General features: G+C 36.0%; 1 protein-coding gene across 2 annotated transcripts in view; it reads right to left on the reverse strand.

Annotated features, from left to right (window-relative positions):
• The window catches only part of CHST9 (carbohydrate sulfotransferase 9), a 221,695-nt gene extending 208,452 nt beyond the window's left edge, over window positions 1–13,243 (reverse strand). Inside the window, exon 1 of one of the 2 annotated variants that reach the window (XM_016160081.2) lies at window positions 13,101–13,243. The gene's annotated coding sequence lies outside the window, so the exon portion shown is untranslated. The remainder of the gene's footprint in view (window positions 1–13,100) is intronic. The other variant, XM_016160079.2, reaches the window with a different exon arrangement.
• Window positions 13,244–13,593: the final 350 nt, after the last annotated feature.

The raw sequence follows: 13,593 nt of genomic DNA on the forward strand, positions 1-13,593 counted from the left end.
AAGGTTCTATTTGTGCAGTCTTATAATCAAATGTGTATATTAAAAAAACTTAACAAATAGTTTCCAGCTAATAATTACCTACACAAATTGTTTATAAAGCTGTTCTCTTTTACAGCCAAATTCTATATGGAAGTCTATTCTTCCTATTGCTATAAATTCAAACAACTTTTAACTTAACGTTGTTAATGGTCTTAAAACTTTTAAAAAATAGGAAATAAAAATATATTAACAGTTTAATAAGATTAGAAATTTAATTTCACTCAATTTTCTCAAGTCTTAAAATTCTCTCAGTAAAATGAATATCCATTGTCTTACCATTGATATAAATATCAGTAGCTTGGGGTGAGGGGTAGAGGAACAGTGGGTGTAAGAACTTAAGCTATTATTACCTTTACTTGAAGACAATCAAAACTTTTAAAGAACTAACTTTCTCCATAATAATTTACTGCTATCCCCTTATTAAAACAATACCAGATTCAAACTGATTATTAATATTTGTCAATATAAGCTGAAGATGAATTATAATATTTTTAGCGAGAAGTTCCTATCATAGTGAAATTTAATGTCAAGACAGTAAAAGCTGGCAGTAATAAGCTGTTTTTTTTTCAGAATTTTCAGAAATACAAATCTCTTTTGATTGCTATAACATAATAATTTATGACTTAACATATTAAATATAAAGGGAAAGAAGTCTATTGATATTCTTGTCTTTGGTTTGGTTTATCATACCTTAAGATATAAGATGCAGAAATTCTTTTAACCACATACTAAGAAGCACCCCTCCACTTGGTTCTGGTTATGTGAAAGACACACACCTTAAGCAGCACTAAATGTCATCAGGATAGTATTCATGCAAAGTATGAATATTACATCATATACTTTAACAGGAGGAGGGATGTTTTAAACACTTAATTTGAAATTGAAAATTTTCTGAAGAGATTATGCTTTATCACAAATTTTGTAAATTTTAAAAAAATGTAACCTCTTTTACTCTGTGCTTCATACAGAATTGGCCCTCAAGCTTTTGAATAAAAAGAGAACTTCATTTTTTGTTACTTGTAACTCTATGATATTGGGCGTTAGGTGCCCATTTCTAAAATATAAGCAGTAACAGTGCCTGTCTGCCTTCCAGATGACTATAGCTGATAATCACACTGGATCCTAAATCTTACTGGGGTCCTGGCTGCACACTTACATTCTGTTATGTTGTGGATCTTTTAGTGAAAATCATCAGTAATCTTATACTTTGTTTTATAGCACCAAATGTTTAAGGACAGATATGGAAGAAGGAAAAACATATTATTGAGTTATCTAATTTCCCTTTAAAATTTCTCATGTCGAAAAGTTCTCATACATAACTAAAAAATGGAAAAAATATTTATGTAATATTTACTGATAGTATCATATTAGTATGTTCTCCTGTATTGCCTAAAATATATTAAGACTAGTTTTCTCTTAAATGTTTAAATATAAATGATGAAATATTATAGAATGTTCAATGAAGATATTTAGATACTTTGGAGAGGACACTTTTCTAACTGACAATTTTCACTAGCTCACTTTATACAATGTGACAGTTATCTCATCCACTGGCTAGTTGACTTAAAATCATAGAACATTTTACCCAATTTTTATTTTGAAAAATATCTAACCTATAGGATATTAGCAATAATATGAATACTATACCACCTTTATATAGATTAAACAATTGTTAACATTTTGCAACATTTTCTTCTTCCCATATCAAAAAAAAATTTTGCTGAACCATTTGAAAGTTGCCAAGATCATAAGAATTCATCTCTAAATACTTCCAAATATATATTTCCCCCCAAAAAGACATTCTCTTAGATAGCCCCAATATGATTATCACACTGAGGAAATTTAACACGGATGTAATACCATATATGATCTACAGCCCAAATTCAGATTCCTCTAATTGTCCCAATATTATCCTTTTTAACTTTTTTTTTTGCCATTGAGAATCTAATCAAGAAAGATGTCTTACAATTAGTTGCCATGTCTCCTAGTATCTTTTAATCCTGAACAATTTTCCAGAATTTTTTAAATTGACATTTTTGAAGTGTTCAGGTCAGTTATATCGAAAAATATCTACAATTTGGATGTAGATATATTGGAGAGGACAATTTTTTTCTCATGATTATTTCCTCATGATTAGGTTCAGGTGAAACATTTTTTGGCAAAATAATGTCAGAGGTTATTTTGTATCCTACTTTATATGTGTATTATGTCAAGAAATACATGATGTCAGTTTGTCTCACTATTGGTAATGTTAAGTATGGATCAGATGGTTAAGCTGGAGTCTGCGAGATTTCCTCCTGTAAAGGTACCTTCCTCTCTTTGTAATTAACAAGCAATCTGTGGGGTGACATATAGAGATAGTGTGACTATTCTGTCCCCATCATGCAATTAACCCAATGGCAGGCTGTATTTTGATTATTCTTGTAATAGCAGTTGCAAAAAAGTGACTTTAATTGTTAGCTTGTATTCTTCAGTAAAACAGCTTTTGCTTCTACTCACACCCATTTACACATTACATACACACTGTGGGCTCATGTATACTTTTTTTATTCACTGTGCTCTAATCCATTACATACATTACTACTTTTTATGTTCAAGTCTTTCCAAATTTGGCCCGTGGGAGTCCCTTAAATCTGGCTTTTATGTGCTTTTAATGTGTCTGCATCAGTTTTTTGAGGACCTCTTTGTTTTTCAGGATTACCAGATTCTCTCCTAAACTAACTGAAGCAGGAGGGCTTTAAATAAAAAGATTGATTCCAACTAAATTTTGATGCAGCAATTGGAATTTAGGCACAAATATCAGAATAGTACCTAGAGCATAGTAAGTGACAGTATGGTAAACCTGTTCCTTAACTATTTTAGCCATAGTTTGAAGCCTTTGTGCAATTCTTAAAAATATAAACTTTTCATTTATAGCAAAGAATTTTATGTAACTCTTTTCAATTTCATGTATTTATTCTGATTTAAATTTTTGTCCTCCATCTCTTTTATCTCCATATGGGAACCATATGAATAGGTAACCTATTTCAGAGGATTTTCTTTTTCTTTTCTCCAACATGGCACAATCTTAGATCACTGTCTGATGCCAAAATGTGCACAAAGGCACAACATAAAACCTCCATAAAGCCTTTAAACATTCTTGAAACTCTCAAGGGATTTCGTATGCTGGAGAAAATAATGTAAAAGAATGCCTGGACTTTTTTTTTTTTTTTTGTAAGAAATTTGATAGACCAGACTCACTCTCTAAGCAAATGTAGTACTACTCAAGTCACTTCTGAATGATAACAAAGAGAATTTGAAGAAAGAGAAGTGTGATATTTGGAGAGGTCACAAAGAAAGAAAAAGTGGGGCCTCATAGTTTGCAAGTTTTTCTCTCTCTCCTTCTTTCTCTAATCTGCTTTTCATTAGAATGTGAGGTAGGTGTGCATAATACATATGTATGCATGTGCACATGTAGGGTTAAAAATAGGGATGTTTTAGTCAACATTTATTCAACAAATACTTAATACATTCCCACAGTGAGCAAACACTACAGTATTTTCTAGGAATATAAAGACCATCAAAACAAGAGGGGGCTCTAACAGAGGTTAATTAAATAATTACACAAATAAATGTGAATTTACAATTCTTTGCAACTAGTTCCAATGAAGGACATGAATACATAAATATGGATACATTTATGCATACAATAATATGCTTACTAAAGCATCTTTACTAAACAGTTGTTAACATTTTGCAACATTTTCTCTTTCCAAAAATTGAAAAAAAATTTTTGTTGAACCATTTGAAAGGAAGTTGAAAAGATCATGAGAATTCATCTCTAAATACTTCCAAATATATCTTTATATTTGTATATGTATATTATAAGTAGATTTAGTCTAGGGGGAAGAGATGGCTCATTTGAGGAAGAGACATTTTGGTCTATATTTTAAGAGTTAACTAAGTATTAATTAGGCAATGTTTGGGTATGTATGGTTACAGGTATGGGGATGGGAGGGGGCAAGGTGAGTCAGCACAATGAAAGAAAGCCAGCCGCCTGAGGCAGATTGCAGGAATGGGAGAACCAAGAGATGACCTAGGAGAGTCTGACCCCACTGCATTTCAAAAAATCAGGTGTACAGTTTGGTCTTTATCGTCAATAAAACAATGGTAATCCATTTAAGTGATGTGTATATTTGGATTTTGAAAAATGTCCTCTGGCTCTTTGGAGGATGGATTTGGAGGGAGAGTAATGTCAGATGCTAGGAGAGCAGTTATAATGCTCCAGTAGTTTTACCTACACAATGGATAGCAAAAGCTTAGACCTGGGTGAAGGTTTTGATATGGAGTTGAACAAGAAGGAATGTGAAAGATAAAACCCAGATTGAGAGAGCGGGAATCCTGGAGGTTTGATGCCAGATGGGCGGAGATCACAAGTTTAATTCTGACATGTTTCATTTGATGTTTCTTTAAGATAGGCAAGAACAAATAAATGTCAATTATACAGCTGGATCTACAAGTGGGGAACTTAGAAGGACTTTCTGAGCTAGAACTGTTTTCTAGAGTGCTCTAAATAACATGTGCCAACAATTTCAAGAAAGGTTTGTTGGATAGTACTTTGTTTATGTATGTTGAGAAAACCAGAGGTGAACTAAAGTTATAAGGTACTAGATGAACAATCTCTGTTACTTGAGTTATTTGTCAATCTATTTCTATTGTAAGTGATTTTATAATTCCCTGATCTACAAAATCTGAAAATATGGCTTCACTAGACAATTTAGCAAGACATATGTGCGTGTGCATGTGTGTGTGTCAAAAAAGTGATAACGTAAGTACAAGATTAATATTTAAAATGTTTAATAATAAGTACAGCTTGGGCTCCAGCCATAAATGACCAGTAAGACCATACCGGTGCATATAGCTGAAAGCCAGCCCTGTCACAGAAGTACAATCTCATTCTCCAATAGTAAAAATTCTTAACTGAAAATACAGTGCTACTATTAGGAAGTAAAAGAATGTTGATATTTACTGCTTTTAGTCCAAAAATGTTACTAACACCTAAGCAGTTTTTAAATACATTGAGACAACTGATTTTCAGGGGGGAATAAATTACCATCATTCTAATCTAATTTCAAAAAATGCGGTGGGGAAATAAAATTTATTTCATGTTATGTTTCTAAAAAATTGTGTCTACATTTCAATTTTGAAATTTCTTTTTTAAAGTATACAATTGACACCACCATTTTATCTAAATCTTCACAGACTATAGTTGCTTAAAGTAATGTGTGACTATGGGTCACAGCTCTAATTCCTTCAATAAAAAAAAATGAAAATAGGAATATCTACAAAGCTGAGTGAGCTTTGAGCTTCCTGCTTTTGAAACTAATGGAAAAGCAAGTATTACATTCTTCGTTTGAATTGACAAAGTTGTCGTATTTTGTTTTCCCGATTTCACATATATCTAATGGAGGCTTCTGAAATTTCTTTCACTACATTAACTGGGTGTATTTTTCCTTTTCTTAACTACATTCTTGAGTGTTTTAGATTTCAGTTTAGGGTAGTATTGAAGTAGTATCTTAAAAGGATGCACCACAAACCTAGTGACTGGAGTATGTCATATATCTGTTTATTTCGGCAAAGAACGTTTTCTCTTGTATAGTGGAGTTAACAGTTCAAATATGAAGGGCTTTACTTTCACAATCTTTGCCTTTATTCTATATAAGAATGAAAAGCATAACAAGAAAAAAGTAGATATTCCAATAAAATTCCACTGCCTAGATAGATCTTTGTGCTGCTCAAATGAAAGAAGCTCCTTATTTTCCTTATCACCTCCACAGTCCAACAACCTCAATTTCATCTTCTCTCAGTTCCCATTGCACCACTATACACTTAGAAATTGTAACAAAAGTAGACCAAATAAAGTTAGGGGTCAGTCTGAGGTTGAGTGCCGGGCCATTCAATTGACCAAAAAGCTTCCAGTAAGAATGAACAATACACAGAAAAACCATCATAGATCAAATTGTGTTCTGGACAATTGCTGCATCCCCTTTGCAGGAAAAGCTGCCTCTCTTGATTGGGTAAAACATACCTTTCAATGTGGAGAGTCTTGTGATTGTGTGGAAGCAATTGTTTCTTTGCATGCACACACACATACACACAGTAACTTCAATTTTAACTGTTCAGGGTTTACATTAAAAAGTTTTTTTTTTTTTTTAAAGAGTAAGATATGCAATATTACAAAAGGCATCTAAGATAGACTGGGAGAAGGAAGTAATCTAAGAAAAAAGTATCCTACTTATAATTTGGTAATTGCAAGATGCTTATAGCTAATTTTGAAAGGACATTTCATATTAAGTTAATTCTAAGAGCAGGTCTCACATTATGGCCTAGAAGTAACATTGGAAGTAAGAAAATTTGAGTTTCACTCTCAATTCCCTCCTTGTTTCTGGGATCCTACCTACTTTCCTGTATGTTGTGTATATGGTTAATCTTCAAAGCCTTCTAATCTCTCTGTAAACACTATAAATTTTGCAAAGGGGAGAGAGATTGGTGTGCTTTTAGCATAATCTAAATACATCTAAGACAGACAGTACAGTTGTTTATAACTATCCCATGTCCAAGTCCTATATGCTAGCTCAGGACACATTTATTTCAAGCAATACAAAAAAAAATTCTAATGCAGCAATTTATTTAGGTTAGTAACAGATCTGGACCTCTTCAATGAGCATACTGTAAAGCATTATGTTTTATGATGCAACTTCCAATATTGGACTGGTGCATTTGGTTGCATGTTTCAAGGGCATGAAAAATAAAATTTCAAATAATACCTCATCTCCTGTTTTTTTCAGCATCTAAAATTATGTGTGAGTATACATGTATGTAAACATGTATGTATATACATATTGTGCACACACATATACACACATACATATGTGTGAATGTACATAATGTCTCAATATATGAAACTCTTCAATGTTTTTTGGATATATGCTTTAAACAAGGTTAAGGCCTGGGATAACTAATATATTAGCCAGCTTGCATGTTTGTTTATCACCACTCATAGTCACCCACAAAACATAGATTCTTAAGGAAAATAAGGACCAGGAGAAGTGAATTTTTATAAAGGTGACAGTGACGGGAAAAGATCAGAACATGAGCTTGAGCATGGTGGGCAGTGAAATGTAATCCTGGTCCATTAAGGCAGGATACTAGTGTACAAGTGAAATGGTTCCACTTAAAAGAAGTAAAGATAGGTGGGTAACAGCATGAAAAATAAGCCATGACATGATAAAAATTGTGTTTATCTAGCCCAATGACTGTCATCAGAACCAGATCATGCCCTAGAGAATATTTTGGGAAAGGCTGGGTATGCCCAGGTTTATCATGACTTCTGGAGGAAAGTGTTGACTTTGGGTGAGCAGGTGGGGCTGCCCCAGTCAATGAAGGTTTTTCTCAAATGTCTCATACAATATACAATGTCCCACTGAACTAAACCTATAATGAATATCAACCTGTAGAATCTGGTACATAATCATAATTAAGCATTTTATAAGAATTTTCAACAAAAACCCAGTGATTTACAGTAAGATTGCTGTGGTGAATAATTTAATCATTTTGTGTAGTCTGTCTCCTAACTTTAGGACTGATAGACTACAATATTAATAGAAAATATACTTTAAAAAGAGTATTAGCATGAAATCAATAATTTTCATTTTAGAAATATTTTATCTGTTATTATTGATTATATGGTGGGTCATTTGCAGAGTCCCTTGAAGTAGAGTTCACATTAGTAACAACATGAAAATGTTCCATAAAGTAGCTTTGGAATTTTGGTAAAAGTAGATTAGGTGTATTTACTCTCTCATTTGCAAAACATCATACTTACACATTTTCTTCACTCCAACAGTCTATAATTTGACTTGACATATTTTCCCTACAATGATTACCACTATTTCCTTCTTTCTGTTATACACAAATAACTCTAGCATGTAATTATCCTAACACTACTTTTAGTCTATCATCGTTCTTTCATTTTCCTGTACTTCTTGTATGAAATGTCTTCTGATTTTTCATTTGTCTTAAATCCAAGTTTATTTATGATATATACACTCAAGTTTCTGACTTCTTTAATATGTGTTCCAGTGAAGTCGACCCAAACATCATTATAGTGAAATGCAGTTTTATTACAAATTACTTTCATTTTATTGCTCCTTTTCATTACAGGAATATTCAGTAACTATATTATGGATGAATTACATTTAAGGATATTAAGAGGATAACACAAAATATTTTTTAATTAGAAAGAGGACAAAGTCTAAGAGGGTTGAGGACCACAGTTTGATCCATGGTGAGTACTCAGTGAATGACAGAGGGCAGAAAAGTCACAAGCCTTCTGCATTTACCTCTGTACCACTTCATTTTGTTACTATCTGGTACAGTTGATAATTGTGATGGCCAGAAGAAGTTAACTCCCCTATGTAACTAACCAACTTACTACAAGGGAGCTGGATGAAGAATCGGATGAGGTTTCTAGTTTCAGCTCTGCCACTAACCATTGGTATGACCTTTAGTAGCACACTCTGATCACTGTGGACCCCTAATTTCCTTAACTGTAAAATGAGGGCATAGGAATAAATTACTTTTAAGGTCTATTCCAGCTCCATAACAAAATGCCTAATTCTTATTCTAAGACTTAGGCACTGATCAGAAGAAACTGATTCCTTTAATAAATGGATATAAAATATATCTTGTGGGTTTCAATTATTCTAAGCAAAATATTTCTTTTTAAAATATTTAGTCTAGTCAGGTCTTTAAAATATGTTATGCCCTATAAAAAATAAAAACATTTCCTCAAAAAAAAAAAAAACTATCGTAAACTTGAAGTAGCTAGCACATTTATTATGTGAACACAGTTCCCATTCTGAAGGGGGCATCTACTTTTCTATTACCATTCTGCTCACTGATGTAGAAGTAGGTTTTACTTTTTGCTTTCGATTCTTGAATAAAAGTGGTCTTAGCTGCTTTTCCAATCATATATTTCTTGGCGGTCTACCCTTTTCCACTGAGGTTTTCTAAATTCTTTCTAATAGTCCACAGAACTAACATTTTAACAAAATCTATATACAGCTGAACACTGACTATAAACAAGGTGTTTAATAGCAAGTGTTATGGTGTGAATCAACTTCTTGTTCAAGTAACTATTTCATCCACAACCAATTTTGCCCTAGAGCTTTTAAAAAATACAATAGAAATCTGTTAAATTGGCAGTCTTGCTGAACTTCAACTATTTTTCTAACCAAGTCCACAGTAACAATGGATACTTGAGAGCTTATCTTTGATGAAATGTGCTTTGATTTGGAACATAAGTGCAGAGATCCAATGGACGAAACCCCTTATTTTGATGGCCTCTTGCTGTTTTTCTTTTGGAAAGCACATACATAGGCTTAGGACTGTCACCTAAACACCAACACATGTGTATGCTTTAGGAAAATCTCATACTTGAAAATTCAGTTTAGTAAGATTTATAAATTAGAATCTTCCCATTTGGTTTCCAGGAGCACTCTACTGTCAGTTTTTTAAAAATATATATATTAATAACCTTTGTTACAGGTAAAGTGGGGTTGAATTTCTCAAATTTGGACTGAAGGACTTTCATTTCTTCCAGAAACATGTCTAATTCTTAACACGTATTCATTAAGTAGATATACAATCAAATCTGATTATCTTTCTGTGAATTATATATAATCTACTGCACAGTTGTCATACCAGGTTTGCTTATTTCTGTCACCCAGCTCATTTCTGGGCAGGCTGCCCACCTGCCTTACCTTCTCATAAATCAGTTTTGCTGTTTGAGGTATGTAAGCTCATTTAAAAATTAACCTAAACAAAACAAAATAATTAGAAAGGCAACTTGCCCACAATAACAATAAAAATCTTTTTAAACCAAACATGTAATACATTCCAAAGACAAATACAAATGATTTTTTAAATAACCATGATTTGGGGTTATCTTTGCCTCTATTCTTCTCATTAACATGAATAATTCAAAGTGTTTACTATACACGGTAAAACTATTTTCCCTCAATAATTCATTTTTAGAATACAGAAAAATAAGATGTAACACATCCTTATATATTTCCAAAGGTTTAAATTAGACCATTTTTTAAAGGCAACTTTACTTTCATAATTTTCTATAGTTTGGGTTCATTTTCTTTGATGCTATCCTGCTAGTAAGGGGAATCTTACACTTTCAAGACAAGGGTAGTATAGAGCAGTATAACAGGCAAGAAGGCAGATTTCTTTGGTTCTTCATATTCTTCAGGTACATATAAATTATTCGCAAAATGTAAGCAAGATTGCCAATATTCCCCCCCCCCCCAAATCTATTAACGTGCTTTGGGACATTACACTCAGATTTAAGTAAAAAGAACTTCCCAACATTCTGACTGCAATGAAGGAACAACATATTTATTATGCAACTTAATTCTAACTAATAATAATATCCTAACACTGCAGTTTTGGCTGCAGCAAACATTCCTAAATGAAAAAGCATTCCTGGATAGGGGGTGGGGTGGGATTGAAAATGTCAAGTCTTGCTTGAATGATGACATGAAAATGAAGGATGTGAATCTATCTGCTGATTACACACACTCACCCTGATTCCCAAACACAAATATAAAGAATGCTATAGAGACATTTTTTCATATCTAATATATTAATTAGACCCAATATTTGTTTGTGAAACAACATATATGTCTTAGGTCTACTTATTTGGGGTTTGGAAAATAAAATTAGTCTCCTATTTTGTAAATTCTTCTTGAGAAGTTGTTACATTCTTCTGGAAACCATGCTAATTTTCTGGAGTCACAGGACTGTTTAATGTACTGCTTCAGAGCACCAAAAGCTATCCTTGTGACCATGAAAGGAAAGAATGTCACCAGGAGGAGCCAGCAGCTGCACTAATTCTCAGCTTCACTCTGGTCACAAAAAGGTGTGGGAAGAAAAGCAATCAGATTTCACTAGAGTATACACCAGTCTTGGCCAAAGGCTTTCAAACTTTTTGACTTTTCCTTTCATTGAAAGTAAAAGGAAAGGTGCTTATAGTGTAATAAGGCAAACACAACAGTTGCTGAACCTGGGTCAACATCAGCTACCATTACAGCTTTTGAGATGTTCATAGAAATGCATGAAATGAGAATATATGTTTTGATACCTGTGAGAATAAAACATTGCACTTTAAGTGAGTGGGAGAGAACAGATGGTTGGTAATGATTTAAAACACTTATGTTTTTGGACTGTCACCAAGCCTCTGTGTGTGTGTGTGTGTGTGTGTGTGTGTGTGTGTGTGTGTGTGTGTATATATAAAATGGTGTTTAGTTAGTATAAACCAACATCTATCTGCAAGGCGCTCATTTTCTGGAAGATGTTACTGCAGCAAAGGAGATAAAAACCAAATGAGGCAAGAGGAAAATTCTTCTCATTTCCTCAAGGCATTCAATGTGTGCTATTTCTTATTGACTATATTCAATCAAAATGTTTTCTGTGTGATGAGAGGGTTTTAATTTTTCCTCAATAACTAGTCAACTCTATGTGTCTAGGTACAGTATTCTTTTTGAATGCGTTGGGTAGAATTATATTTTTATTCTGTATATCTATTTCATGTTGACTGAAGCTCTTAAAAACCCTTTTAGCAATAATAAAATCTGGTAGTCCAGGGTACTCTTGCCCATGAGAAACAATAACATTCTCCTAATCTTCAATTGGTAGACAGGTATATGGTGTTATGCTTATGTGCTGTAATTGGCAGGTGCCAGGCTAATGAATTAGGAAGACATAAATATTAAATGTAGTCACACTGCATTTTGGTGTGTATGTGTGAATCTAAAAGAAGCTCATGTCCTTTAAATCCAGTGGAATAGTAACAGTACAGATAAAATTATATACAGAGAGAATAATGCAATGTTTGAGGTTAAAGAGAAGGAAAATAACATTGGTAAATAAGACTCTTAATTACTGTAAAAACTGTCTTTAAAAAAAAGAGTCCTGTTAAACATCCAGTGTTTTGATTTAGTTCTGATAACATAATGGAAAAAAAAGTCATACAAACACACACTCTTTATTATTTACTTGCCATCCCTTTCAAAACCCTGGGAACTGCTCAGGAACAGTTTGCTTGTAGGAGGGAGTTGGGGGTGGACCTGCCGGGAGAGGAGGGAGGAGGAGCGGCAGCTCTAGCTTCACACCTGTGAACTTAGTTGGAAATAAGTCCTGACAGGCATCAAACATAACACCTTTTAGCCTTCTAACAGCAACATGCTGATAGGCAGGATGTTCAAATGGGGCAGAAGAGGGAGCGGGTAACCGTGCGAAAGTAATGGCAGTAGCAACAAAACAACCACGCAGTTCCTACTCTCCTCAACCCACCTCAAGTCCCCTCCCCGTATCACCCCTCCCGACCCTTTTGCTGGGGCGACACAGAACCTGGGCTCCGACTCTCCCAATTTCTCTCCCACATTGCCCGCAGACTGAGGGACGGATGCAAGAGGGGCACCACAGCAGAGATAGATGCTCATCTTTCTGACAAACATGCTGGAGGACCGAATAAACAGGCATCAGAAACTCAAGACTGTTCTTTCTGGGGTCCTTTTTCCAACCTGTGTGCCGCAGTGGAGGCAGGTACTGGATTCCTGACTCCAGGTGCCCCGCCAGGGCCCCGAAATCCAGCAAGGATAGCTAATAAGTTCGGGCACCCGTCCTCCTGCGTCGCTCTCAAAGTCTCCATATCCCCTCCATCTCCCGGACCGCCCCACACCACCACTCCAGCATGTCCAATAGAGTGGATGGAAGTGGGTTCCCACAGTGGGAGAGGCGGGGAGGGAGTGCTGGAAGAGAATGGGTCGAAAGAAAAAGATGCCTCTCGCAGTCAACAGAGGCGAAGTTCCTGGAAAGGTGAGGATGCACTTCCCCGCCCACCCAGACCCGGCTCGGACCGTGGGTGCCACGCGGCTCCCCGCAGTCTCGGCGCCTCGGATCTCGAGCTCGCACGCCTCCCCGCAAACGTGCCCCAACCCAAATGAGGTTACCTCGCGAGGGCGAGGGGAGCCGAGGCGAGCGGGAGGCGCAGGTACTGCTTTTCGAGAAGCGGAGCTTCGGCAGGAAACTTCCCCGCGCTCCGAGGCAAACTCTCGTGGACTCCTGCCGCGGGCTGCGGTGCGGGGAGCCGCGCGGCGCGGGGCGCGGGGCGCGGGGGCTGCGCAGAGCCGGGCGCTCGCCCTGGCGCGTCGGCCCGACTGGGGCTGCGGCACCGCTCGGCTCCGTCCGCTCCCGCCGCCCGCTCCAGCCGCCACCGCCGCCGCCGCGACCTCGCCCTCCCCGCGGCTCCGCCTCCCGCCTTTTATCTCCCTCGCCGCCCGCCCTCCCGCCCGCGCTGCCTTCTTTTTCTCCGCCCCTGTTGTTCTGTCTTCCTCTTACTTTCTGGCCTTATCTCTGCTGGCGACTCGTCTTACCCCCATCCCTGGGTCTGTCCCATGGCTCTAGTGCCACCCTACTCTTGGTCAAGGAAGTGATTGTTTTCCC

The sequence above is a fragment of the Rousettus aegyptiacus genome, unplaced genomic scaffold (assembly GCF_014176215.1).
Source record: "Rousettus aegyptiacus isolate mRouAeg1 unplaced genomic scaffold, mRouAeg1.p scaffold_m13_p_12, whole genome shotgun sequence".
Classification (NCBI taxonomy): Eukaryota; Metazoa; Chordata; class Mammalia; order Chiroptera; family Pteropodidae; genus Rousettus; species Rousettus aegyptiacus.